General features: G+C 41.4%; 1 protein-coding gene and 1 long non-coding RNA gene across 3 annotated transcripts in view; one reads left to right on the forward strand and one right to left on the reverse strand.

The window, feature by feature from the left end:
• The window catches only part of TRIM66 (tripartite motif containing 66), a 743,368-nt gene that overhangs the window by 452,427 nt on the left and 263,390 nt on the right, over positions 1-27,551 (reverse strand). The window lies entirely within an intron of this gene.
• LOC146857574 (uncharacterized) overlaps positions 1-27,551 on the forward strand; it is a 200,483-nt gene that overhangs the window by 77,237 nt on the left and 95,695 nt on the right. The window lies entirely within an intron of this gene.

Raw genomic sequence — 27,551 nt, forward strand, 5'->3', positions numbered from 1 at the left:
AAAGTCAGCACGCTCCTAGATAGGAAGGTGTCACTCATATTGCACTCCATATGAGAAACAAGTTCTCTTAGTTGGTAGAACAAATTGAACAGAAACTTGTTCCAAGGTCAATTTAATTTATTGAACCCTTTCTTCAAATAATGCTGTAGAATTATATTCATTCTTGTTCAATCAACCATTTATCCAAGTGCCCAATGCATTTCGGGCTATCTTAGCCCTTCTTCAGGGGCAACACTCTAAAAGGATAAGACCAGAAGTCAGTTTTAGTATTCGATGATAAGCTTGAAAATAAACAGGTAGAGAAAGGTGCTCAAAAGAATCCCAAGTGAAAAAACTGGTGAAATGAGCTGTTGCGGAAAGGTACCTGATGGAAACGTGGACAATACGCTCGCGGTGAATAATAGTGAATCGAGAGCAGGTTAGTAAGTTACCCGGGTGTTCGCGAAAAAATAACGTGATGGTAAGTGACTGAGAGGATTGAGTTATTAATAATCTTAGCAATGATAATCGATTCAACACACAGTAAATCTGTGTGAAAACGGGAAACTTAACGTGTGTTAAAATCTAACAATGGTGTCACTTTATTTTTTACAAAAACGTGCAGAAACAGGTGGGGTGAAGAAAGTAAATATGGCTGTAAAAATCAAAGAGACAAAGGAAACTGTAGTGGTTCATAAAGTTACCGATGGTAAAAATAAACTTACGGTTGGTAGTGGCAGTTACAAGATCTCCATGCGAGAAAAAGGCTCCTGTACGCTCCGGTGAGTGTAAAGTTCAGCGGGTAGCGATCATGTGATAGTGCAACACGTGGGTCTATAAAGGCGTGGATAGTCAAGCACTACGTGAAAAAAAGACTCGTAGTTCCGATACCAAAACGTAGTGTGAAACGGAAAAAAGACTCATGTGTGTTAACGAAATATGGTAGAAGTGTTCTGATAAAAGGGTGAATAATGCGAGGTAAAAGTGAAGAAATACGTGGATGTGCATTGAAGGCATGTAAAGACATGAAAAGACTTTCGAGAGTCAAACAGAACAGTCAATATAATAAACAATGTGTCGTGGCACATATCATGGAAAGTGAATAAAACGAAAATAAAACCTAGAATGATGCATGACGAATCAAGAGCCAAAATGTAAATAAAACTCGGTGAAATACACAAGTAAAAATCACATTCAATGGGAAAAAATCAAACAATGTTATTCGCAGTAGCACAAGGTCATACAGTGTCCAAAAGTGGACAATTAGCAATTCATAGAATCCATTCATGAGAGGAGACATTAATTACAAAAAGCAGCCCTGGTCGTAACGTTCATTCAGACCTCTTGGATGCGAGGAATTTAGTTTATGTATCCAAAAGATTTCTCTTTGCAACAAATATTTGCTGTTTCTTTTTCGACTCTGAGTTTGTGCTTATCCACACCAAGCACTTCTAAACTATATGGCCTACTAGTATGGATGACATGTGACTCCTACACTTTTAGTCCTTTGGCTTATGTAACATTTCCTATAAGCTGATTTACACACGTATGTTTGATTGTCTCTGTGTAATGTGTGTGTGATGCAAAGCGCTCTGACATCCTTTACTGGTATGAGTGGCGCTATATAACTAATTTAATGCATCTGAGAGAGAGTGGGTATAGAAACTTGGTCACTGTTAAAGGGTGGTAGTGAGAGAATCCGTGGTGGATGTGGTCATTGGGGGGGTGCTAACTAACATTGTCGCACTGGGCGCCACCAGCACTAAAGCCGGCCTTGGTTACAGCAAGAACTGAAATGATGGAAACCTCTGTACGTATCCTGGCTAGGACGAATTCACATGAATAAGATGGCAGTACTCCCAAAATTCCTATATCTTTTTCAAGCCTTCCCTATAAGTTTGTTCAGAGACTTTCTCCCCAAGTTACGCACGCTCATCACACGATAGTTTGCTGTCGGGGGCCCCGTTGCGGGCCCCCAGGGTATTGGAGGAGTGTGGGGTGCACATGGGGGTACCTATGGTACCCCCCAGATTGTCATGGAAAAGGTGGCAGGCGCCGCGCGGTGCCTGTCACCTTGTGCATGACAATGCACTTCCAGCATTCCCAGCATTGTGGCGGGCGGTGCTGTGAGCACCGTCTACCACAATGCTGGGAATAGAGGATGCCACCACCACAGTGGCGGAGGCATCCTAATTGCCGGTGCGGGACCGCCGCACCACTGGCGGCTAGTCCCTGCACCGCTAGGGTGGCGGGTGGACGGATGTCCACCCGCCATCCTAGTCGGCCCCATTAGTGTTTACGTCTCCCTTATCAGAAAGTTGAGCGCTAAAAATGCGGAAATATGTCTGGTTATGTCCCAGATCGAAAGGCAACTGCAATTGTACAATGACTTCAACATGATTAATGGGACAGATGCATTGTAAGATGTTTTTCACCTGATTTTGAAAATGCTCAACAAAAATGAATGTGTCCCTGTGTAACGAAACTGGTGCTATGTAGAGCGCTCTGATACCCGATATCTTTGGGTCTAGTTTGCGCTAAATAAAACTAAAAAAAAAAAAGAAAAAAAAAACTTTGACAAAAAAAAAAGTTTGATCTCTCTAAGGTCAGCAGCAATTATGGATGTTCTGGAGTATTTTAGCAGCACTGTGACATCTTAATGACCAAGAAAATAGATGATCGATATACCTTGGCACTTTAAATACTTCTCAGTGGTTTTACAGCCGATATTGTGTAATGTACAGCACTTTTTATACTACTAGAAGCAAGGATTATGTATTTATTTATAAGTATCTATGTACTTTAAATACTCTTGAGTTGTTCAAGAGCCGATATATTAATGTTCTGCACTTTTTATACCACTAGAAGCAAAGGATATGTATTTATTTGTATGTATCTCAGTTTCTCAGATTGCTAAATCGAACGCAGTTTTAGTGCCTATTACCAATCATTTAAAATGAACATGTATTTTATGATCATTGGTGCAAATGGTAACTTCTTAGGACAACCAGCAATAATGTATTATCAGCTAAGATTTTATATGTTTATGAAATTTTAGGTATACGGTCATATTGTGATGGTTTTTATTAACATAAAACAATAAAACGAATGATGACTTGTTTGATGGGGCATTTACCCGATTGTTTACTATAACCTGGAAAGCCTGGCTTTACTGGCTTGCAGCAATCAAACCCAAAATGTCTAATTTTCTTAACGCCTTGATCCCCAAATCTGCATTTTGTCCTCATTCCTTAACGTTTTCCTCGCAGCACACATGGCAGCATTCTTTGGTGAGCGATTTAAAATTCATAGCGGCCTGCTGAGCTCCTTTTTAATTGATCCCAATTCTTTACTAAACCAGCTAGGTTATTCTTGGTTGCCAGGCCATAAGCCCACTTTGATGTAGACAGAAAGTAATTTACCAATTTTTCAGTTACCACCTCCCACATCTTTATCTGGCAATCCTAGCTTTCGGCCAGGCTGTCCAGCAGTTTATGGCTGGTTTCCAAGATGCCATCCGCTATCCGTCTGTTCACATCAATTTTTTTAAAGTATGAGTATTTTCTGAGGGCTTTGCTTTTTTCGTGCGTGCTTCCTTCAGTATCTAACTCTTTATGTAAAGCGCTCTGATACCTAATTGGATTCGGGTCAAGTTCGCACTATATAAAACTCTGCAAAAAAAAAAGAAAAAAAGAAATAAGTGCTGTGGGTAATGGTCCCTTTCCGGGCAGTGATCTATGTTAAACACATTTATGTGACTAATTAGTGAGAGACTGAGTATCTTACAGTCAATAATGGAATCAGACTTTGATGAGATGCGTGAACTGGTTGGCGGCTTATCCTCTTTTAGTCGCCCATTTATAACATGCAGGCCCGCTTGGCTGCATAGGCTAAAAGTTTTATTTCTTAATAAGTCTCTTCTTTTAAAGGGTGGCTTCTGTTGTTCTGAGATATTCCACAGATCATCCTGTAACATTATCAAAACATTTTTTGTGGGGGGTAAGAAATACATTCATATTGAAGTTACTGGTGAGCAAATATTGGGGCACTAGCGCTTTTTAGGTCTCGCCTGACCCAGTGCATGCGCTGGTCTGGCGAGACATTTTGTGAGGGCTCCAAAAACTGCTACCAGGCCAGCCTAGAGCTACAGTGCATGTGCGCGGGCGCGCGCGTCGCGCTTTACCGTGATTACTTTCACTTTTGCGGCCGCACGGCATAGCCAATAGGTCTTGCTTTTGGGACCTTATAAGTGTTTAGTTATGCAACTGTTGCATGGCTAAACACTTATAAGGTCCCAAAGGCGAGACCTATTGGCTATGCCAATGGTTGTTTGATCTAGGTTTAGGATTACATCTTCCAGCTTCATGATGATCTTGAACTTCTCTCCTGGGCAGGGATTGATATAAATATTTACTATGATCAGTGGTCGCTGGTTACCTGTGACTAATTTGCCAATGTAATTGCTAAGGCCCATAGTTCTTCCAGGTCGATTCTGTTCTGATGCAATATAAGTTACCAGCCCTCCTTTTGACCTGCCTTTTGACTTCACTTTCTGGGCCTGGTTATTGAATTCAATGTAGCCAACCTCCAGGTTTCCTGCAAGGTCATGATACTAAAATCACACCAGTATCTTATTACGTCCGACCAACCAAAGGAGCATATTGTCCATGTGCTTTGCATACTGATCATGGCCCTTCCTGCACACCGCTTACTGGACATGCAGTCCTAGCACCCCTGTGAATGCATGAAACTATCTGCGCTGTTTCCACTACTGGGGGCCCTAGAGTTCCTTTTACTAGATATTGTCCGATGCATCCCAACCCTTCTTTCACTTGGTGTGAATCAGTATTTAATGGTGGCAAATCATGGACATTTAGCCAACAATCTGCTGTTTAGCTCATCAGAGAATACAGGTAGAGATGACGTGTACATTGTCGTTTTCCAGACATGGAAGATGAATAATTAACAAAAACACCACTATTAGCATTTGCTGCAAGCAGTCTCGCACCTAAACTCTACCCAACAATATGGAGGTTTCATCAGACTTTTCTGTGAAAGTTGCATCTTTACAATAGACAGCCACTAGTTTCCTTACTTTGTGACAAGGGACCCATGCCCATGTGAAGCTATGCCCAACCTGTCACTCTTCTACCCATGATTCTTGTTCCATGATTCTCTCAGGATTATTGCTTTGCAGATGCTGGAATCATCTTCAAATATGTTTATCCTTTAGTAGGCCGCACCTAATGTTTTAAGTGGCTTGTGATTAGAGGCAAGATGTTGTCTACTGTTGGGTGTAAACATTGATCGCCACCTTCTGTTCACCCTATGTGTTATGTGGGCATTAAAAATCGTCTTCCCTGGCATATAGCCAATATCTGGTGCTGGCCCACATCCACCTGTAAGGAGCCTCTTCTGGAAGACCATACCTGATACTGATACCATAAGCATACCACCTCAACTTTGCATCTGACTCTTTGCCCTATCACCATATAGACATATAGATAATGCACCAAGAAACGATAAAGATCCACAAACTCGTTATATAAATTGAGAACTAGTGGTTCACCTAGATGTACATCATCAGTAACATTTCTAGTCCCTGGGTAAAAATCTGATTTCAGACATCTGTTAAATTAGCAGTCTACAATACGACGCAACTAAGATCCATGGTCGTAAACAATTTATACGGTATATTTGGCAGGATGAAGTATGATTTTGTAATTCACTTCTTTGCCACTTGTGTAGGATAGGAAAGAATCCAGAAAGTAGAGAGGAAAGAACATCCCGATTGCTTCAATATTTATTCCTCCATCATCGCAACCCTGCTTCTGCAATGTTCTTTGACTTGGCCTTCTCTCATTAGAAATAGTTGGTTGTTTGCCTAGCTGCAAGGCCCTAAGTTTTACTGAACTTTTTGATTTCTCCTACAACATTCGAGGTTCTTTGTGGCATGTTTTCTTTCCTTCTTGCTGCTTTTAAAACTTCCAAAAGGAAATTCGATACCACTGAACATTTCCTGTCTAATGTAGAATTACATTTGTGATTTTGGCAAGTGGCAGTATGCCAATTACATTTTGTAGTAAACTAGTAGATTCAGCTTTCACAAATACAAAGATTCAGAGCACTATAGATGCATGGTTGAATATAACAGGGTGCACAGTGAGACAAAAAAGCATCCCTGGACACCTACCCTTCCTGGTGGAAATGCCATTGATGTCTTTCACAACCTGATATTGGAAGACCTGGATAAATATGAAAAGAAATCTATGACCAAAACCCATAGAATCAAAGACAATCTGACCAGAGGCGAAAGAATGGCTCTCAAAACGCTCAGCAATGAACATGACATCATCATAAGAGAGGCGGACAAAGGTGGGAATGTGATTGTCATGAACGGTTTGGATTATCACAATGAGATAATGGGTCAATTACAAGATGAGACCTGTTATGAACATCTCAGTCCCAACCCTATTGGCCCCCTAACTAGTCTTATTAACAGAAAACTCCAAAACTGGCAAACCATAGGTCTCATTGACGAAGACGAGGCCCTATACCTGAAAGTCGCCAAACCCACCTATCCTTGGCTTTACACCTTGCCCAAAATACATAAACAAGCACCCTTCCCCCCTGGACGCCCAATAATCTAAGGTATAGGGGGTCCAAAACTAGCACAGTATGTGGACCTTTTTCTTAATCCTATGGTCAGGAATCTGACATCTTACATACAAGATACCAAACACATACTAGGTATTCTAGCTGACATACAGTGGCAACCCAATATGATTATGGCCACCCTTGATGTGGTCTCTCTATATACGTCTATTAAACCTGGCTTAGGACTAGAGGTGGTAACTAAGTCGCTACAACACAGATCAGCATCCCTATGGGAACATACCAACATGGTGATCAGTATGATGGAGATCATACTGAACAATAACTATTTCCTGTATGACCACCAATGGTATAGACAGATAAAGTGAGTGGCCATGGGTTCTAGGTTTTCTCCGTCTTTTGCTAACCTGTACATGGGCGCCCTTGAAACAGAATGGCTATGGGGGAGAAAAGCAGCTCAATGGACGGACTATATCATCTACTTTGGACGAAACATTGACGACTGCCTACTCTTTTGGTCAGGTTCACAAGATAATCTGGACTCATTTTGTGAATACTTGAACTCCAATGACATGGATATGAAATTCACATGTGAATCTAGCACGACCTGTGTCTCTTTCCTTGACATTGAACTATATATCAAGGATAACTCTCTACACAGCAAGTTATTCCGTAAAAAAACCTCATGTAATGCGATTCCCCATGCGGACAGAGCGCATCCTATGCACCAGATACAAACAATTCCCTACGGAGAATTCACCGGGGCCAGGAGGAATTGCAGTGAAGATGCAGAATTTGAAAGTTGCATAAACGACATGAAACATAGACTCACCAAACGTGGCTACAAACCGCAGACCATCAAAAATGCAACCAACAGAATACCCAATATAAAAAGAGAAACCACTCTCCAGCCCAAAAACAACACCAAAACAGAAAAACCCTCTGTGAGACTCATCACGGACTACAATGAAATCAGTGTCATAATGCGAAAAAGTTTCAACAAACATTGGGGAACTTTACTAGTTGACAAATCATTGAAAGACAATATAACTGCCCGACCCCAGATCACCTTCAGAAGAGGCAGAACTCTAAGGAACAGACTCTGTCCAACAGTACCACGCTCCATATCTGTCACGTCTTGGCTAACACCACATACTGTGGGTTTTTTCAAGTGTGGATGCTGTGGAGTCTGCAAGTGGGCTATGAATGGAACGAAAGAATTCAGGAGTTGGAATGGTACTAAATACGACATCACCAATAACATTAACTGCAATTCCACATTTGTTGTGTACATCCTTCAATGCACATGCAAACAGCAATATGTAGGGGGTACGATCAGATCCCTTAAAGAACGCATCAGTGAACACATCAGAGCAATGCACAATGAAGATGCTAGATATCCAGTTGCCTCCCACATAGCGACATGCAACACACAGGGAACACGCAAGAACTTATCTTTCTTTGGAATAGACATCACCAAAAACAACGTCAGAGGCAGCAATCGTGAATTGAGACTGAAGAGACAAGAAGCATCATGGATAATGCGTATACAATCGGTGAAACATGGTCTTAACATCGACCATGAGTTACAGTACTTTTTGGGTTCCTAGATGTGTTCCTTTACTGTTGCTGCACATACTGCATCATTGTGTGTTTATCTACAATCTACATGTTAATTATTATCAGTTATTGCTTATAGATCCTCTTTTGTCCTGTCGTGTAATTTGCTTATTTCTTTATCTCATTACTAAGATTTTGATCTCTACCCCTTTTGGTTTAGTATACAGCATACTCCGTATTTATAATTTCTCTTTTCTCTGATTTTTGACGCTATGAACCTGATCAGCTCAGGATTCTCATATTGTTTAGGTCTGTGCATGCTTTCCTGCAATTTAGATACTATGCTTACAAGAAACCCAGCACTAGATGTTATCTCATATGTTTATTGAATGCTCTTTATTCCTTATTCTCCTGTCTCTAGACTTGTTGTCCGTATAATATATCTCCATTAGTCCACTTCCTTTGCAACTCTGTCATTCCTTTACTGTCTTTCCCTGACATTCTTGCTTTCCAATCTCCTCCCATGTGTTTTTCTCATTGTTCTATTAGTATCTTCTTTTTTTACTAGCTTTATTCTGCCTCCTCACGAACTTGGGGTTTTTTCTTACATCGCTCACTGAGAACTTTTTCCGCATACATTTCGGCCCTCACTTCCGCTGTGTTTTTCTCATTGTTCTATTAGTATCTTCTTTTTTTACTAGCTTTATTCTGCCTCCCCACGAACTTGGGGTTTTTTCTTACATCGCTCACTGAGAACTTTTTCCGCATACATTTCGGCCCTCACTTCCGCTTTCCGGCTGATTAGCCTCAACACGTTCTAGTTGCGTGTGCTTTTACAACACGTGACTTACTCGATATACTTCCGGCTTTCACTTTGCTCGTTTCCCTACCACGGAAGACTCCACCGATCTCGCACACGAGATCCTTGCATTGAGGTAAGCCTAGCGCCAGACCCTGCTGGTCACACTTATCACGTATCCTTCACTTAGCCCTGGCACCGAAGGACCGCGGTTGTAATGTATTATTCCCGTTTTTGCCCTCGTTTAGACATTTCTATGCTTAAAGACGCACCCGTCTTTTTGGTTCCCCGTTTGGCTGGGGGACTCATGAGAAGATTCCCTCGCACATCCCGCCCTCTTTCACGCAACATTACCCGTACCAAGACCCGGACAGATTTTACACCGGCTCTTCGGTGAGTTCAGATACCCTTACTACACGTGTGCTTTGCTCATATTAATATCCCGTGCTTGTCACATTTTTAACACTCCTTTTTTTCCTTCTATCTCTGCCCGTGTTGTACAGATTACAGAACCGCCATGCGTTGACTTACAGGTAGCTTTATCCCACCTATCTCTCTTTTTCCTTTGGACTTTCTTTTTCACCGTTCATTTAAGGTGCTTTAGTTTCTTCAATGTTACCTTTCTGCATGTTTTCTGTCTGTTTAACCACCTAATTGGAGTGTGTTACTGCTGACTTGATTGCAAGTCTACTGACGATTGTGTAGTGTGGTTCAGGTGCCTTGATGGTCTTCATGATGACGCGCCTTGTCACTATGACCCTTTTATGTGACCTTTACTTATATAAAAAACGACATTTTTCAAAGGGTTGGCATAAGTGTTTCGTTTTCTATTATTTTGATGTTTTTGAGACTGGCACGCAGCACTTGTATATATTTCTACTGTTTTATCATTCCTCCCTGTATTTTTCATTCCATTCTACCTTCAATTTTAAGTACTTTCCAGGTGGCTCATTAGTAAGTTTACTGATGCGTATTTGTGTGGTTCAGTTTGCTTGATGGTTACTCTAATGATACGTGCTGTTACGATAATTACGTTTCTGTGATTATTACCTTTACAAACACGACATGTGTCGTATGATTGGCATATTGTTTCACCTCCCATCAGCATGATGTTTTTGAAACCGTCACGCCATACATGCTTATATTTGTTCTACAAAATATATATTATTTCTCTCTACTAAAGGCATAGAATGTTATCCATCATGTCACGTAGCGTTCCCACTCTTCACAAATCACCGTCGATTAACTGTAATAATTTTTCTTCTGTCTTCAAAGTCTTATACCCTCTCTTAATTTTGGCCGGGGTTTGTGTGAACACTATGAGTTTATATACTTTTTTTTTTGGTTTTTGATTACTGTGATGGCTCTGTATGTTTTCGCTCTGTATAACTTCTTCTGAATATGGTCCGTTCCTACATCTTCTGCGTTTTCTCCCCTTGTCTCAACTCTCTGTCTACGCGGTTACCTCACCACCTTTTGTTGTTTTCTATAAAGAGCAAAAGTCACTGAATACTTGTACTTTCCACATACACAGGGTCTCCACTGTATTCCTGTGTGCTTCACACTCTCACTTCACGTCACATGGTAGCAGCCTATATCAGCTGTTTGTTTTTTATTTACTCACTCTTATATATTTTTTGTGTCCTTCCCAGCCCTGAAGAGTCACAATTGTAACACTTTGTGACGAAACACGTGTCGGCTGGTCTGTTTTTCACTCTGTATTGATCTGGATGAATATATATAAAAATATCCTTGCATATGATACATCTGATGTGGATCCTCATAATTTCAAAAACAAGAACATTTTGATTTCTGTACCATTACCCATCGGGTACATCTTTAACATTATTCCAATACGTGTGCACAGGACCTCATTTCTTCCAGAGCACTATAGATGCATGGTTGAATATAACAGGGTGCACAGTGAGACAAAAAAGCATCCCTGATTTAGATTTACCATAAAATTCCCCCATAAGATCTCAAATACCATAAACAATATATGAATATATATATTATATATATGCATATATACACACACACACACACACACATATATATATAATATAATGTTTATCATTTGTTAGTAGCCATTGTTATAGGATGTAGGAAACACATCTTTACTGAGAATTCGAAAGTACTGAGAGTGAAAGTGTAATCACGACATTGAGAAGGAAAAGACGCTATAGGGCTCAAAGGTAGTTGAGCCAGAGTATGAGAGAAGCAGCTGGCACTGAATGAATAGACAGTGTATACAGCTGAAAGTCAGGCAAGCCAATCCTGGAAAGAAACATTTGACAAAGGTTTCTATTGTGGAATTAAAAGGGTGCTTATATGATAGCATTCAGGGTTCAACTACAGCCCCTTTTATAAAAAGAGATAGTCATGCTGCCTTCCTAGTGTGATGCACTATGTTAGAGGACAAACAACACAGCAATAGGAGTATATGTGTTTCTGCCCAAGTGCTTGAGTTCTTTTAATTGAGGCAACCAAAATATTGTAGTTCCATCTGCAGTCAAGACATTTGCCATGCCATTAATTTTTGTCGTTTGCACCAAACAATTTACAATCAACCATGTGCCCTACATTGGCGTATGAGGCAGATTAAAACCATTGTGCTTCTTTTACAGGTGAGTGCTTGCCTTTGTATTAATTTGCTAGATGTCTCTGTCACACACATCCACAGTTTTTGATAGTGCCCATCTTGAATAAAAAATTTAAGGTGATCTACAGCTTATTCGTTTAAGCTTGAAACTTTATGTTCATGGGCAAATTATAATAATTTCTGACTTTTTTGGATCATGATAGTCAACTTCCAACCATGAGACAGTAACAGGGAACTTATTACCTTATTTGAGATACAACGGTATGACTGTGATTTATCCAATGGATAACAGCACTAATTGACTATGACAGACATGCCTTGGTATTGCTATGGTGTCGAACAAACACACAATATGACATCCTTGCTGTTCAACTAGGGCAAGAAAAGTGGACAGAGTTTCTACAAGACCTTCCATAAATGTAGGCTTCCAAATAATTTTCCAAGCATTCATAATTTTAGTACTGCCACTACCTCTAGTCATCTGGCCAACTAAAAGTGAAGAAAGACATTCATTAGTGATTCTCAAGAAGGAACACCTGTATAAACCTCCCACATTCATTTTTAAATAGTCTATTATGACAAGCAAACTTAAACTGACCTGGTAAAATTTGCCATATTATCTGCACACTTCTATTGACCAGTCTCAGCTTTAATTTGACAGTCATTCTTGAAGACTTCTACTGATTTTATAGAATATTTTAGAAGCATTTGCAGCAGGGATATCCCTGCAGCCGTGTTTTTGTTAATCCTAATGTTGTGCTGGAGCTGTGAACAAGGTAGATGGATGTTATTTTATTTATTTATTTATTTATTTATTTATCTCATTTATAAAGCGCTCTATCACCTAACAGGCATCCTGGCGCTGACATCAAAAATGCACGTTAAGAGTAATGCTACACGGGAAACTGATAACAGGATCATGCATTGGGGACGAGCCAAGTTTTTAGTCTCTTCCTGAAAGGCAGGAGATCCCTCAGTTGTCTCAGCTCTAGTGGGAGTTTATTCCATAGTCGGGCGGCCGAGACACTGAAGGCTCTGCCACCAGATTGCGTTTTTTTGAATCTTGGTAACTTAACCAATATGGCCGAGGAGGAGCGAAGGCTTCTCTCAGGTACATACCAAGCAAACTTTCTCTGCATAGGTACTGGTCCAAACCCATGCAGGGCCTTGAAGACTATGCAGAGGGATTTGAACTGAATTCTTTGCATTATCGGGAGCCAATGCAGCTCCACCAATGCCGACGAAGTGGAGGAACGTCTGGACCTCCCGAAGGCCAGCTTGGCTGCTGTTGACTGAATCCTCTGGAGCCTATCTATTAGATATCTCGGGGACTCCAGCAACAGCACGTTACAGTAATCCAATCTGCTTAATATAGTACTTTGTACTACCAGCGCTCATGCGTGAGTAGGCAGCAGAGGAAAAATCTTCCGCAAAACTCTAATAATAGCGAAACAGCTTCCCACAGTTTTGTTAACCTGTGACTCCAACGTCAGTTTGTTATAGAACATGATGCCCAGATTTTGTACCTTCTCAACAGGCCACAGTGCAGTGGATGTAACTTGAGGCCAAAAGTTTACGGGCAACGCTGGTGGGACCTTCCCCACTGAGCAGTAGAGAACCTCGGTTTTATCAGCCTTATATTGCAATGAGTTCTCCCTCAGCCACTGAGCTGTGGCTCGCAGGCAATTGTGAAACACTTCCAGAGATATAGACTGTTCTCCCTCTAAGGAGAGAATCAGTTGAGTGTCATCCGCATAATTTAATGTTAATGTTATGCGCCCTTATGACTGCAATCAGAGGTTTCATGTAGATATTAAATAAAATCGGACTAATTGCAGAGCCCTGAGGCACGCCATGCGCAATGTTAATAAAGTCAGACTGGTAGGGGGGAGGGCAACCGCTTGTCTCCTCTCTGCGAGGAAGGATTGAAACCAGCTCAAGGCCATGCCTGCTATTCCCACCTCCCTGAGCCTCCTCAACAGGATAGCATGGTTGACCGTGTCGAATGCGGCAGACAGGGAAAGCAGAATAAGGACTGCTGCTCGACCTCTGTCTGCACGCATCCGAAGCTCATCCATCACGGTCACCAAAGCAGTCTCAGTGCCATGAGCAGGACCAAATCCAAATTGCACATCCTCTAAGATCTTATTGGTTTCCAAATATTTTGAGAGGGATCTGCTAACCACACTTTCTACGATCTTTGCTGGGTAAGGCAACAGGGAGATTGGCCTATAATTCTTTGGGCAGGCTGGGTCCAATGTAGACTTCTTTAAAAGAGGTGTCACCAGTGCCGGTTTCCAACAGGTCGGTACCACTCCGCTAAGAAGGGACTGATTGCAAATAAGCCGGAGTGTAGGGAACAGCCCTGCTCCAAACTCCTTCCAAATGTTCTGTGGCAGAGGGTCCAAAGGGGATCCAGAAGAGATACCTAAGGCCACTTTACCAAAATCCTCCACTGACAGTATCTCAAAATCAGTTAAGGTATTGTTAAGCTGGGTCTCTTTTCCTCTAGTTATTTTATTTATGCCAATCGAGTCGCTGCTACTAAAACCACTGAGCTCTAGGTCTTCTAAATCACCTTGCCAGAAATCCCCACCGAGGTCATCAATGATAGTTTTAATTTTGTCACTGAAAAACCTCGCAAGACTATCACAGAGGTCTTGTGTGGGAGGCGTCTGATTCTTGGCACAGTCAGGACTGATCAAATTATTCATTATTTTAAAAATGCTTCTGGTTTTATTAGGAGTGTTCAGAATAGCGTTGGAAAAGTAATCTGCTTTAGCAATATTTATTTCTTTTTTGTAGCCAAAAATCGCAAATTTCAGGGTATATTTGTCCTTATCATCAAACACCCTTCTACACTTCCTCTCCGCCTGCTTACAGTCTAGTTTCAGTTTTTTAATTTATCATTGAACCAAGGGGCCGATGGTCTGCCCGCTCTCTTATGATTTTTTAATGGGGCAGTTAAATCCAGTGTAGAAGTGATCTGTGAGCATAGGGTCACATAATTTTTCTCCACCTGCTTATCTGTCGAGAAACAACCCTCACGATCAAACACAAGGGAGATACCTCTTTTTCTTAAGAGGGCCTTCCAGTCTCTACAGACATAGGTACTTATAATACTGGCTACTTGATTACTTCAATTAGGATTATGCACTTGAAATTTAATCAGATAGTGATCGGACACACCCGTAGGCAAAATGTCCAAGATATCAAGTACATGCTTCTCCAAGAAAATTAAATCAAGTGTATGTCCTCCCTTATGTGTTGGTTTAACAACCCGCTGGTATAGGTTAAAACCTTCACATGATTGGAGGACATTGTTATAGCCAGAGTCAAGGGTTCCATTAAGCCAAAGATTGAAATCCCCCAAAATCACTAGTCTGGTATGTGTAGCAGCAATATTGCTAATAGTCTCAATCAGAGACTGCTGCTGCTGCACACTAATAGCCCCTAGGGGTCTGTAACAGACAATCCCCGTCAATATATGACCGTTAGCATCTTTAATAGCAAATCCTAACATTTCAAATCCCTCTATTACATCAATATTTATTGTGACAACATTCCATAATTCTTTAAAAATCACACCAACTCCTCCTCCCCTCCCACTCAATCTGGGTTTATGACAAACTTTATACCCAGGCGGACAAGCCAGACCTGGTTCTAAATCACACTCTGAGTGTGTCCAGGTTTCCGTCATAATTAGCACATCCAATTCATGGGATTCCAGCGTCAGCTGAATTTCTACGCTGTGCTTGGGGAGGGATCTTACGTTTAACAATCCACAAGTGAGGTAACCTTGTTTAACAAAAGCTGATGTAGGGAACGCGGTCTCCTCAAATATAAATTCTCCCCTACCCTTTACAGACTCACCAATGTTACAAAGTTCCGCACTGGTATATCTTAAAGGGCGTCAAACTGTATTGTTTCCCAGAAGCGTCCCAAAAAGGGCAGCATGGCTGGCGCTGTGCGCATCTGGTGCGCAGACGGGCGCAGATGGGCTTGCCTTGGGCACGCCACTGGCGCGTCCGCGCCAGTGTGTTCCTTTATAGCAATAGACAACAAAAGACTGTACTGCTAACCTCCCAAAATGGCGGGTCCTCTCTAACGGACGGACACCGCGAGGTTAGAATCAGGGCAGATCAGCGCCTACTGGTAGGTCAGACAGGTCTAAAAGTTTAAAAAGCAAGCATTCAGTTTCTGTGTTTTTTTTAAAAGATTTTAAAAAAAAGATTCTGATGATTAAAGTATTGTACCTATACCAATGTGCAAAAAACGCAAAATGAATTAGCAGCTCCCCAAACAGCACACACGAAATACAATGCTTCAAATAATGTCTCTTTTACCCTTTTATATAGCCTAAATCCACCCAAGGGCATTAGAGCACTTTATGTGAGCACCAGATTACATTACACATTTTTTTAAGCACTGAGATATTAAGTGATTTGGCCAGAATCGCAGGATGTTGAGCTGAGGCTGGGACTCAAGGGTGGTTCCTCAATTCGAAGGTCGGCAGCTCTGGCCTTTAAGCCACATCCCCTAAATTATTTGCATTCCCCCCTGAGTTCCCTCACAGTCCTGACCTAGGAGTTTGTATATGTGTAGGATCAACATTCAGTTTTATAGAGCTTAGAGTCCAGTTAAGTCAGAATGCCCAGTATTTTGAGATCAGAGATGTCGAATACAGAGTACACCAATACTCTACATGAGGAAAGCATCATACCTAACCCACTTTTCCATTGCCATTAGCTGCTAATTTGGCCAGCCTGTTGGCATATATGTATAATGAGATAACATAATAACAGATAATAACCTAGTTTATTGAATGCTGAGGATATCTGATTCATGAATCTTATTTCTTTCAATCCATTATAAGTGCCTCATTATGAGTCTAACAAAACACACAAGATGATGGACGGAAAGTTGTACATTGGCAAAACATTCACCCCAGTCACAGATCTGGGTTTAATCCATCGTTATTTTGCTCACCACGCCACCCCAGTTCAGACATGGCCATATGCAAATCAGTCTTGACCCTGTGCCTCATGGGAACAGTCCAGCCCGAACTGCCAAGCCATGTCTTCCCTGGATCGGAATCAAGCATCCTAGGACCAGTTTCGGGGTTTCACCCCTCTTCAGCCGGGATAGCTTGACTCCAGTGGCGTAGTGAGCACGGGACCCACGTCTGGGCATACCCTTCCCACATAGGGCGAACAGCAAAACACACAAGATGATGGACGGAAAGTTGCACATTGAAAAAACATTCACCCCCAGTCACAGATCTGGGTTTAATCCATCGTTATTTTGCTCACCACGCCACCCCAGTTCAGACATGGTCATATGCAAATCTGTCTTGACCCTGTGCCTCATGGGAACAGTCCAGCCCGAACTGCCAAGCCATGTCTTCCCTGGACCGGAATCAAGCATCCTAGGACCGGTTTCGGTGTGTCACCCCTCTTCAGCCAGGATAGCTTGACTCCAGTGGCGTAGTGAGCACGGGACCCACGTCTGGGCATACCCTTCACACATAGGGCGAACAGCAAAACACACAAGATGACGGACGGAAAGTTGCACATTGGCAAAACATTCACCCCAGTCACAGATCTAGGTTTAATCCATCGTTATTTTGCTCACCACGCCACCCCTGTTCAGACAAGGCCATATGCAAATCAGTCTTGACCCTGTGCCTCATGGGAACAGTCCAGCCCTAACTGCCAAGCCATGTCTTCCCTGGACCGGAATCAAGCTTCCTAGGACCGGTTTCGGGGTTTCACCCCTCTCCAGCCAGGATAGCTTGACTCCAGTGGCGCAGTGAGCACGGGACCTACGTCTGGGCATACCCTTCCCACATAGGCCGAACAGCAAAACACACAAGATGGTGGACAGAAAGTTGCACATTGGCAAAACATTCACCCCCAGTCACAGATCTGGGTTTAATCCATCATTATGAGTCTGGCGGTCAATGGACTGCCAGATTCATGGGGCGCGGCAGAGGGTTCTTCCGACCACTCTATTATGACCAGGGCGGTTGGGCCACCCTGGGACCTCCGCAACCACTAGGGATTAGAGATCCCTAGCGGTTGGGTGGCGGTCTTGAGGCCACAATATTGTTGACAGGACCTGCTGCGCCCCGCCAAACATATTGCGAGTTTTCTCACGGCTACACTTTTAATGGCGGTGCCACCACCATGAAAAGTGTGGCAGTGAGGAAACAAAGGGGGCCCTACAGGTAAGTGTTGTTTAACTGCCGACAATGTTGAGTGGTCTTACCATTGCTGGTATAGTTTGCCCACATCATATGTAGTGACGACCTCCGAATGTAATGGCTTAATATACTAGGGGCCTGGCCTGTTTGCTTTAAACCGAGTTGAAGAATTAAAAAAAACTAGCATTACAGCCGTTGGTATCAACTGGCCATAATAGCCACCAATCTGAACCAGAAAGTGAAAAATTGTACATACATCCCATTCTGCACCATTTAATTAATCTGTTTTTCTGTTAAAATAACAAGCTGTTGCCAGTTATCAAACTGTGCAACAATGGAAATGCTTGAAGTATTACAATTTTTAACACCACCAAATCCAAGACATGTAGTCTGTTGTATTGTTTTGTTTAAAAAGATCATTTGTCAAGGGATTAGACAAGCTCTAAATAAACCATCTGTGTCCTGTAAGTGCCAATTGCGTGTTCTCCAAACAGATTTTAGCTCAAAAATGTCTTTCAGTACTCATAACCCTGTAGGGAAAGTTGTAAAATGTAAAATACCAGAATAAATCAATTTTATTTGCACAACAATGTTCTTCTTTGGTGGAGAAGGTGTAAGGTGATAATAATATATAACGTGGTCTGCAGGAACATGATAAGAAAAATAAGGGAACTCTTTCAACTATGCATGCAAACTACCTACATGTGGTGTCAAACAGTGTTCTCACTGCGTATAATTACAAACAGCATGTGGAGTACTAGCTTTGTGTAAATAGTGATGTACATTACGATAGTAACAAAACATTTCACAATAATTCAAAGAATTCAAATAAAAATCTTCATTTTCAAGCACTGTGTCTGATTCTAATTCAGATAGCATATTAGTAATAGTCACTTTATCCCATTCATCAGAAATGGTACCTGAGGTAACAATGTCATCCATAGCAATTTTAAACACAAATAGAATTTGCAATGTCTCTGTTAAACCAAAAATGTCATAGGAAACCTTATCCCATACAATAACATCATGGACAGGGAAAGCAGCAATGTTCACAAGAATGGGGAGTAAGGACCTTAGCTATCAGTTCTGGAGAAGTACGATCCGGGAGATAGTGTCCATTCAGCAACAGAAAAAAACCTGTGATGAATCCAATCTAAAGAAGGAGAAAAAATAGGGAAAGAAAAATCCAGGAATAGGATCAAGAAGTAATCAGATATGTCTGTTGCAACCAAAGGAGTAGTCTACGCAAACCACACAATGAGACATGTGAGGAGTCTGAAGAAAAATGATCAATATTGACAAAATAACCAGAGAAAGTCTGAGAAAAAAGAGGGGTATCGGCATGTGAAGTACACATGGCAGATGCCTCCAAAGGCGGTTGATAATAAACAACTTCCGTGCAAGGAGCAGCAGTAGAAAACGGTATCCTCCTGTCAGAAACACACTCTGTGTTTTCATCATCAATTGGAAGATTCGAAAGTTCAGCATCAGAAGACCCCAGCCAGGGAGAATCATTATTAGAAATACTTATTTCTAGTAGAGGAAGGTCTTGCAGGGTAGGGAGAGGTGACAAGGAACTACCCAGCAACCCTACTTTGGAGGGCCGGCCACATGTTGTAGCTTGATCAAATCAATTTAAACATGTTGTTTTTGTTTACAACCAGCATGTGGCAGCAAAATCACAGTTCGAGTACCTTGGATGGCAAGGACCGGCACCTGTGCATGATATGATGGGCCAAACTCTTTTTTTTATCTGCAAGTTTCTCTCTAACTAGATCCCCAATTTAGGAATCCAGTCAGAAACCGCTAGTTGCACCTTCACTTCGCCTGTGGCAAACTGTCTATAACTTAAATTTGAGTGTTCATCTAAAAAATCTTGAAATTCCTGTAAGGCAGTAAAGCATTATTTGTTGTCAAAGGACACATCCTCTGTCACTGAGCCAGAGTTATCAAGATCTGAAACAAATATAGAACTAATATAGAAACCTCAAAAAGGACTTCATGTGGAGTCCGATCACCCAACATTCATCTAGGCAGAGTATTTAAGGCTCTATGAACACCATACAGGTGATGGATCCAACTATGACCTCTGAAATCCATGACTTGAACCTTGTACTAATAACAGTTTGAGCATCAGCCAATCACCTTTGCCACACCCAAAGAAATTGAGAACAAGAATCAACAGCCACTAAGATATTTGAAGGCACCATTCTGAATGGAGTGGTCCACAGTGTTATAAATAGGCAAATTGTAATGGCTTATTTGAAACTAAAGGTGGTTTCTGAGGTGGGCAAGCATCAGTGGAACTTTTACATTTGTTGATAAATGTCACAATAAAGTACAAACTGTTTGGTCTGTTTATAAAGAACCCTGCCAACAGTATTGTTTCTGTAATAAAGAAACTGTAGCCGCCACACCTGCATGGGAAGACGGCAATTCCTCATGAGCAGCTGTTAACTCTAACCTGTGGCCCCAGTTGGGGATCACTCGATCACCCACCCCAGGAAAGTGGGAAAAGGGAATATTTTGGGAACTCAATCGATAGGAGGTTTTAGCTGGATAGCCTTTAGGTAAGGGTTCTCCACTACCCGAAGCAGTGACCGCAGCCATTATGCCATCATCTATCCTCGTATGTGAATGAATATTCACAGCCACATATATAGTCTGAACAGCCGCCTGGGCAGCTTCATCAGCCAATGAATTCCTTGAAAAGTGTATATCAACACATTGATGGTTCAATGGTTCAATGTATGAATCATATGAGCCCATGGCAAAACGTCTTTTAGAGCCACCACATTTCCGAAAGAAGTTTATTCTTTATAGAATTTCTATAGAATCTCTGAATCCATTCATGCGCTAATAAGGAAAATTATGATTAAAAGCTTGGACACAGTAATAGGAATCACACACTATATGTGTGGGAAATTATGAAACCGTATTCTGCAGAGCCAAAACTTTCAATTCAGACAGCTGAGCGGTACAGTCACCTAAAGTTTCCGTACATGTTTTTGTGCCTCAAATACTCCATCTTTCATGACACTTTTAACTTCAGCATATGCAACTGAGTACATGTACTTAGTATCAACTGCTGGCTGGGGTGAATCATCAGTATGTATTAAAAGCATACTGATCTAGAGGCAAAATACCGCTAGAAATGGGGTATTCCTGGTCATACTGGAGATATTCTTAGTTCTAAAATAATCAACATGTGTAGCTGTTGAGGAAGTGGCCCACTGGATGCATCTAGGATGCAAGACTTTCTAGTTAGGGACACTGGCCTCTAAGACCGGAGCAGGAGACACCACAATTATATGTCTTCCTTGTGCCAATGGATGTTCCTTCAAGATAGCTGTTTGAATTGCAGTCAGAGTGTTTTCTGTTGATGCAAAACACATTTCCACATTGGAAAATAAATCAGCACTGTTTCTCCTTCATTAAATAAAACATATGTGTAACCACTGGAACCTACAGTAAAGCGGATCACTAAATTATTAGAGTTATCACAAGTATGTGTTTAGAGTCAAGCATGTCTGACAGTAAGCTTTGTAGTGCATTAGTGTGTTCAGAAGTCCAATGTTTCTTAGAAAAGTCTGGACAAATGTAATTGTACAATGGTCTAACCCATTGTGCATAGTCTGGCATGTATGCCCTATCAGAATTTAGAAATCCTAAAAGCATTTAAAGCTTTTTTAAGGTATTCGGTGGTTGCAATATATTACATTTCTGTAAGAAATGTGGTGCTAAATTTTTGCCTTAATTTGATAATTCATATCCCAAGAACAGGACACTGAGAAAGGCAATTTTAGATTTTGGAAAATTACATTTATAGTCATGTTCAGCGAATCCCAATATTGTATGTTGCCCTCTGGTCAACTGTGCTTTCAAATCAGCGTCTGTGATGTAAATGTTATCAACGTAAGACAATGCTTCTGAGTCAGTTTCTTGTATAATTGGTTCTAGTTAATGTGCCTAAATTAAGGAAGGACCAAGAGGAAAATTTTACAACTCTTAAAAACAGAACCCTCCACTGGTTATCTAGAAATTGCCATTTTCCGATGGAAGGTGCAGGGGAGATCATTCATACCCAAAGAGTGGGCTGGGTGGACCCGTTGAGAAAAAAGTTTGAGGGGGACTGTATAATTATAAATTTTAAAAAATCTTTTATCATGTCATGCGGGCCAGGGAAACGGAAGCTCAATACCATACATATAGGGTCAGATAAACTAGACTCTGTAAATTCTTTTCCATATTTAGGGCTGGTTTTCGCTGCAAACGGCTCATGGAGTGGGCCTTTTGCCCATGCAATGGGCAAGTTCTCGAAAGCCACCAATTCAATATTGAGCCTCTCACGCCCAAAGAAATTAGGTGCTACTAGAGCCATTTTAAATTTTTTTAGATTACAGTGCATTCCAGTTGCTACTTATGGGGCTGAGGTTTGGGGTTCAGGAAAAAGTCCCGGTATCCAGCGTGAAGAGAGTCGTTTTTGCAGAAAATTACTGGGCGCCCCAATCTCATCCTCTAAATTTATTTGCCATAAAGAGCTAAACCTCCCCTATGTCTGTGATTTCATTTGATCTAGACCAGCTCTATTCTGGTTGAGGATTTGGAGGAACAATTCAGCTACATTAACACAAGACATAATTAAAGATTGCCTCAAATGTGATCACGGCTTATTAATTCCCTGGCTCGCTGGAGTCCAAAAAACATTGTGTGCCGTGAATAGAGGTGATCTTTTCTCCGACCTACCCAGAATTGAACCTAAAGACAAGGTAGAGGTTAAACAAGCACTATATGCACTTTTTGATACAGAGAGAATGGAAAGGGAAATCTCCAAACCTACCATTGCTAGATATATGGAGAATGATCTGTGTAAGCAACCATTTCCACTTTACCTTACTCTCCCCATGACTAATTGGGAAAGGTCCTTGTTATTCCGATTAAGGGCAGGTTCTGTGAAATTGTTATTGGGTTTTCCGCTGGGTTACCATCACTCAACAGAATATAATCCATGCCCGTGTGATGGTATTAGCACACAGAATGACTTGCACTTTCTATTCTTCTGTAAATTTTCTTTAAAATATATTAACTGGTTTTTAACACCCTATTTTAGGAAACAAAGACCCCTTTCATTGGGGGAGTCTCGTTTAATGTTATTCTCCCTGGATACGGATGAACTAATTTTTCGCACTAGCACTTTCTTGAGACTTATAACACGTGTACGTAAAATGATGGAAAATCCTTGAATGACAGCTGTGCTGCTTTTTAATAATTTTGAAATTGTATTCTGAAATATTGTGATAATGAATTGTTCTTATGTGTGTACTTTTATGGATTTTATGAAATTTGAATAAAGGTCTTTTGATTGATTGACTGTTTAAATGTCTATAGTCTATGACTATACATTAAGAATGATCTGGTTTAATCATAGGAAATAATGGATTATTCATAGGGGAGACACAAGGCTCAATCACATCTTGATATTCTAATTGTGATAGAATCTCCCTAACTGTGCGTTTAGCTTCATGTTTAACAGGATATTGTGCCTGAGGGCTGGACCTTATAGGTAGGTGATTCTTTATCCCAACCCGATTAATTACTATATAAACCTAGAGCCTGCACAAGAGCTTACTCTGCAGCATATGTTGCTATAACCTCTTTGGGAACAAGAACAGAAAAGGAAGGTATGATTACAGCCTCCCCTTGTAAAACATTTCTAAAAGACTCTGGCGGCTAATCAGTCACAGCCAAGATAATGTCATGTCTAGTGGTCCAAGTCTGCCCAAATATTACTTTAATAGTGCGTGGTATGTCAACCTCAATTTGAATGTGCAAATCATACAGTCTACCTGGAGAGCTAGGCTGCTGATCCGGAGTTTCAACATGTACATATTCATCAGTTTGTCTCGCCATCAGAAACTCTTGAAGAGTCTGGTGAACTATTGTGACCTCTGCTGCGCTATTAAGAACAGTTCTGAGTATTCACTCACCCACGTGTTGTTCCGGAGAAGAGTTCTGAGTATTCATGCCATTTTTAGTGGCAATAACTGCCACGTTCTTCTTTTCAAACTGTGCTTTATGCTGTGGTTGTTCTCTTCCTTTTTTATAAAGAAAGCAGAGGAGCACTGTGAGTCCGTCTTTAGTTTCACATAATCCTCCTGTCTGTAATCGTCTCAAACTCCTCCCTCTGATCGCTTCTCTGTGAAATCCTGCAAGGAACGAGAGGGATACTATCAGGCTGTTTAATTTTATAACGGTCTACGGAAGACTCTGGTTGCGGAGATCCAGGCTGTGTTTTTGTTCTAGTCCTGTCTTTAATTTAATCCCAGTAAATTTCAGAGGATTTAGGTGCCTGTTTGGAAGTGTCAGCTTCTGACTTGTCTTTAAGTAGTGGCTTATTAGGCCTGGTTCCCAAACTATCACGACCTATAGAAGTATCTGTATCAGAGATTATTTTAAGTTGTTTGCATTCCTGGTCAACAGTGGGAAGCAGCCTCCCCTTTGACATTACTTAAAATAATTGAGAATACTGTGACAAGGTTGTCAATGAGTGTCATCCCCAAAACTAGGGCAGAGGCTGCTCCATGATCAGTTTGAATCAGTCTAAACTCTTCCAGCAAAACACCAATTAAAGGAGTACCATTTGTAATGATGTAGAGGGATGCAAATACAGCCCCCCACATATTACAATCCTCAACTGGGGTAACCATACCAGGTGGAAGACACATAGTGAGAATTCTAAATTTATCTTGGGGTTCCATATGGGAAAACTCGGCCTCAATCGGATTTCTTTTTTGTACTATCCAAAACGCAATCTCATCACATTTGGCTGAGGTTTTACTCACAATGGTATTAATAGTAATTGAACTAACTGCAGGCACAGCTAATTGCTCCTGTCAGCTTGAAGAGCCTTACTGGGGCAGTAGTTAACGTATGCATAATATACTGCATCAGACTTGGATACAGTCTAATCGCATGGTTCAAGAGAGCAAGCGTCTCTTGCTGCGTTAATCTGTTTGTATGTGGAAATGGCATATAGCCTGCTGAGAATGGCCAGGTTGCCCCTTCATTAATGAGAGGGCCCAGTAGTACATTTTGAAGCGTATGTGGGAGGGCGCCTTGGAACCATTTGTGATGTTCCTGGTAGGTTAATGGTATTCCTAAATACTCATAAGGTCTATATGTTGCTGGAACAGCGCCTTCATTATATGAGTTAAATGTTTGTGAATTCGCGTCAGCTGCAGAAAAAGTAACCCAGGAATAGAAAAGAAATCACATTTATACGTTTAGTAAGTCTCATCCATTATGGTAACGTATCCAACACCAGGTCAACACAACTGCACAATATAGAGACTAAGTCTACTCATATCATCAATAAATGTTGGTCCAGCTAGCTCACAGTACCACATATAAACTCCTAACCTTCCAGAGTTATAGATGATGTAGGTACCCTCAAACATGACCTCTATGATTCCCAAGGAATTTGTGGAAACAGATTCAACTCTTTCATTTGTCACCTTTGCATGCCCGGAGTGTTACAAAGAAAAGAAACAATAATGCAATTTCAAATGTTTATTGGAAAGGTCTAATCCTTGTAAATGAAATGTCAACTGCGATTATCAATCAGATGAAACACATCATTGTGATAAGCATTATTAGCATGGTGAAAAACACAAACAATTCAACCATGTTGATTATTCCTAACGTTATTCCAATCTATAAATAATACTTCTACTCTAATGAGAGCATACTAGAAGTATCCTTCTGCCAGACCTAGTTGGAATGATCTAACCCCATACTTTGGTATGATATCTCAGGAAGCCCGCCTCATTAACAAATGTACACCATCTGAATGCACAAGCCTGCACACATTTCTGCTTGCACAGCTATCTTCCTTCTTAGGATGAAGATTGGGACCTGTTGGGCTGAATCTCATTCACAGCTCTCTGCAGCATTAATGATAACTTCAGTGTGAAGTGCCTCTTAGAATTTCAACATGGGCACAGTTTAAATAATTAAAACCCACGTCTTATCACATTCTGCTAAAAATGCAGAATAACAATGTTACTTAGTCTGAAGGGATGAAGCCATCTTCTACGAGCACATAATAAAAATCAAGGACATTGCAGTCTGATATGTGTGCTCCTGGAACTAATGGGACAGCCTATCCATCAACAATGTATACTAAACACTAAAATATAAACCCAGTAACACTGTCCTGTCTGAGGGTGTTCTGAGAGTCTCTAAGGACAGTGAGATTGCCAACCATATAGGCAGGGGTGCAGGTCTTTATGGCTTTTTAAATGATGCAGATTGTTTTGAAGATGGTGCAGGACTGTGAGGGGAGCCAGAGGAGTGCCATCAGAATGGGTGCGATGTGGTCATATATCTTCAGGCCCTGACGGAAAAGTGCTGCAGCATGCAGGATTCCTTTAAGGGACTGAGTCTGGAAAGTCATGGAGCAGAGTGCAGGAGTACGAGAGCTTCAACAGCATTTGAGGTCAGTTTTCTAGGAATAATGGTTTTACCCTCTTCAGTAGAGGAAACTGATCTGAGGCTGTCTTTGTTTTCTTGGCAATGTGTTCCTTTAGGGTGAGGTTAGTGTCTAGAGGTAATCCAAATGACTTGACATTGGGTGAAAGCTAGGGTTTGAAGCCGTCAAGGTTCATGTTATTGAGCCAGGTATGTACCATTTCATGCAAGTTGTTCTTGGCAAATAATAGAAAATTTGCCTTGGTGGGCAGCTGAGAGGTCGAACAATATCAGGAGGCTGGGGTCATCTTCATCTGTGGTCAGGATGGTTTTGTCTCCATGTTGCAGGGTAGTCTGAAGCAAAATTGGCAGTTGTGTAGGAGATGGTTGTTTTTTAAATTTTATTTATTTAATTTAGGGTTTTATAAAGTGCACAGCTACCCCCAATGGGGGTGTCCCGGCGCTGAGGCAGATGACATATGACAGGCGCAGAGAAGAGAACTAGAGGTTGGTGAACAACCAGGATTTCAAGGCACGTAAAAAAATGAGTTCTGACTCTGATGAGCGGATGGAGAGTGGTGGGGCACTACAGAGTTTAGAGGTTATGACCGCAAAGGCGGTCTTGCGAAAACGGGGGATAGCGAGGAGACGCAGGTGGTTGGATCTAAGGGTCCGGTCGTGATGATAGTGCTGGAGTCAAGCTCTCAGGTACGCTAGACCTTGTCCTTTGAATGCTCTGTATGCCAGTGTAAGAGCCTTGAATTCAATAAGTTTAATCACCGGTAACCAGTGGAGATTCCTCAGATGGGGGAGTAATCAAGTGGCGTAGAGGTATTTTACAAATCACTCTGGCCACAGCGTTTAGTATTATCCGCAGACGCCGAGTCAGATAGACGGGAGCCCCCAGATAGAGACTGTTGGCGTAATCCAAGTGGGATGTGATTAAAGCATAAATCACTGTCCGACAGCACTCCAGGGGAAGGAAGTGGAGGAATTTCTGCAACATGCGGAGCTTTCCAAAGCATGAGGAGGACACTTGTCTGATTTGGGTTTTGCAGGAAAGTTAATTGTCTAATCTGAAGCTGAGATTTCTCACTGAGTCAACAGGCTTGGGAGGGGGGGGTTCATCTTCGACGGCCACCAAAACGCAGGGGGGGGGGCGAAGATTTTTGGTTGAAAAAGAGTACCTCGGTTTTGTCCGATATGATATGATACTCGAGTTCAGCATAGAATGCTTTTTCGATGTTCTTGCCGATGGAGGGTAGGTGAATAATGAACAGGTTTGTGGCCAAGTCATTAGGGCTTAGTTTGTTGGTGATGTA

The sequence above is a fragment of the Triturus cristatus genome, chromosome 3_2, assembly GCF_964204655.1.
Source record: "Triturus cristatus chromosome 3_2, aTriCri1.1, whole genome shotgun sequence".
NCBI classification, from domain to species: domain Eukaryota; kingdom Metazoa; phylum Chordata; class Amphibia; order Caudata; family Salamandridae; genus Triturus; species Triturus cristatus.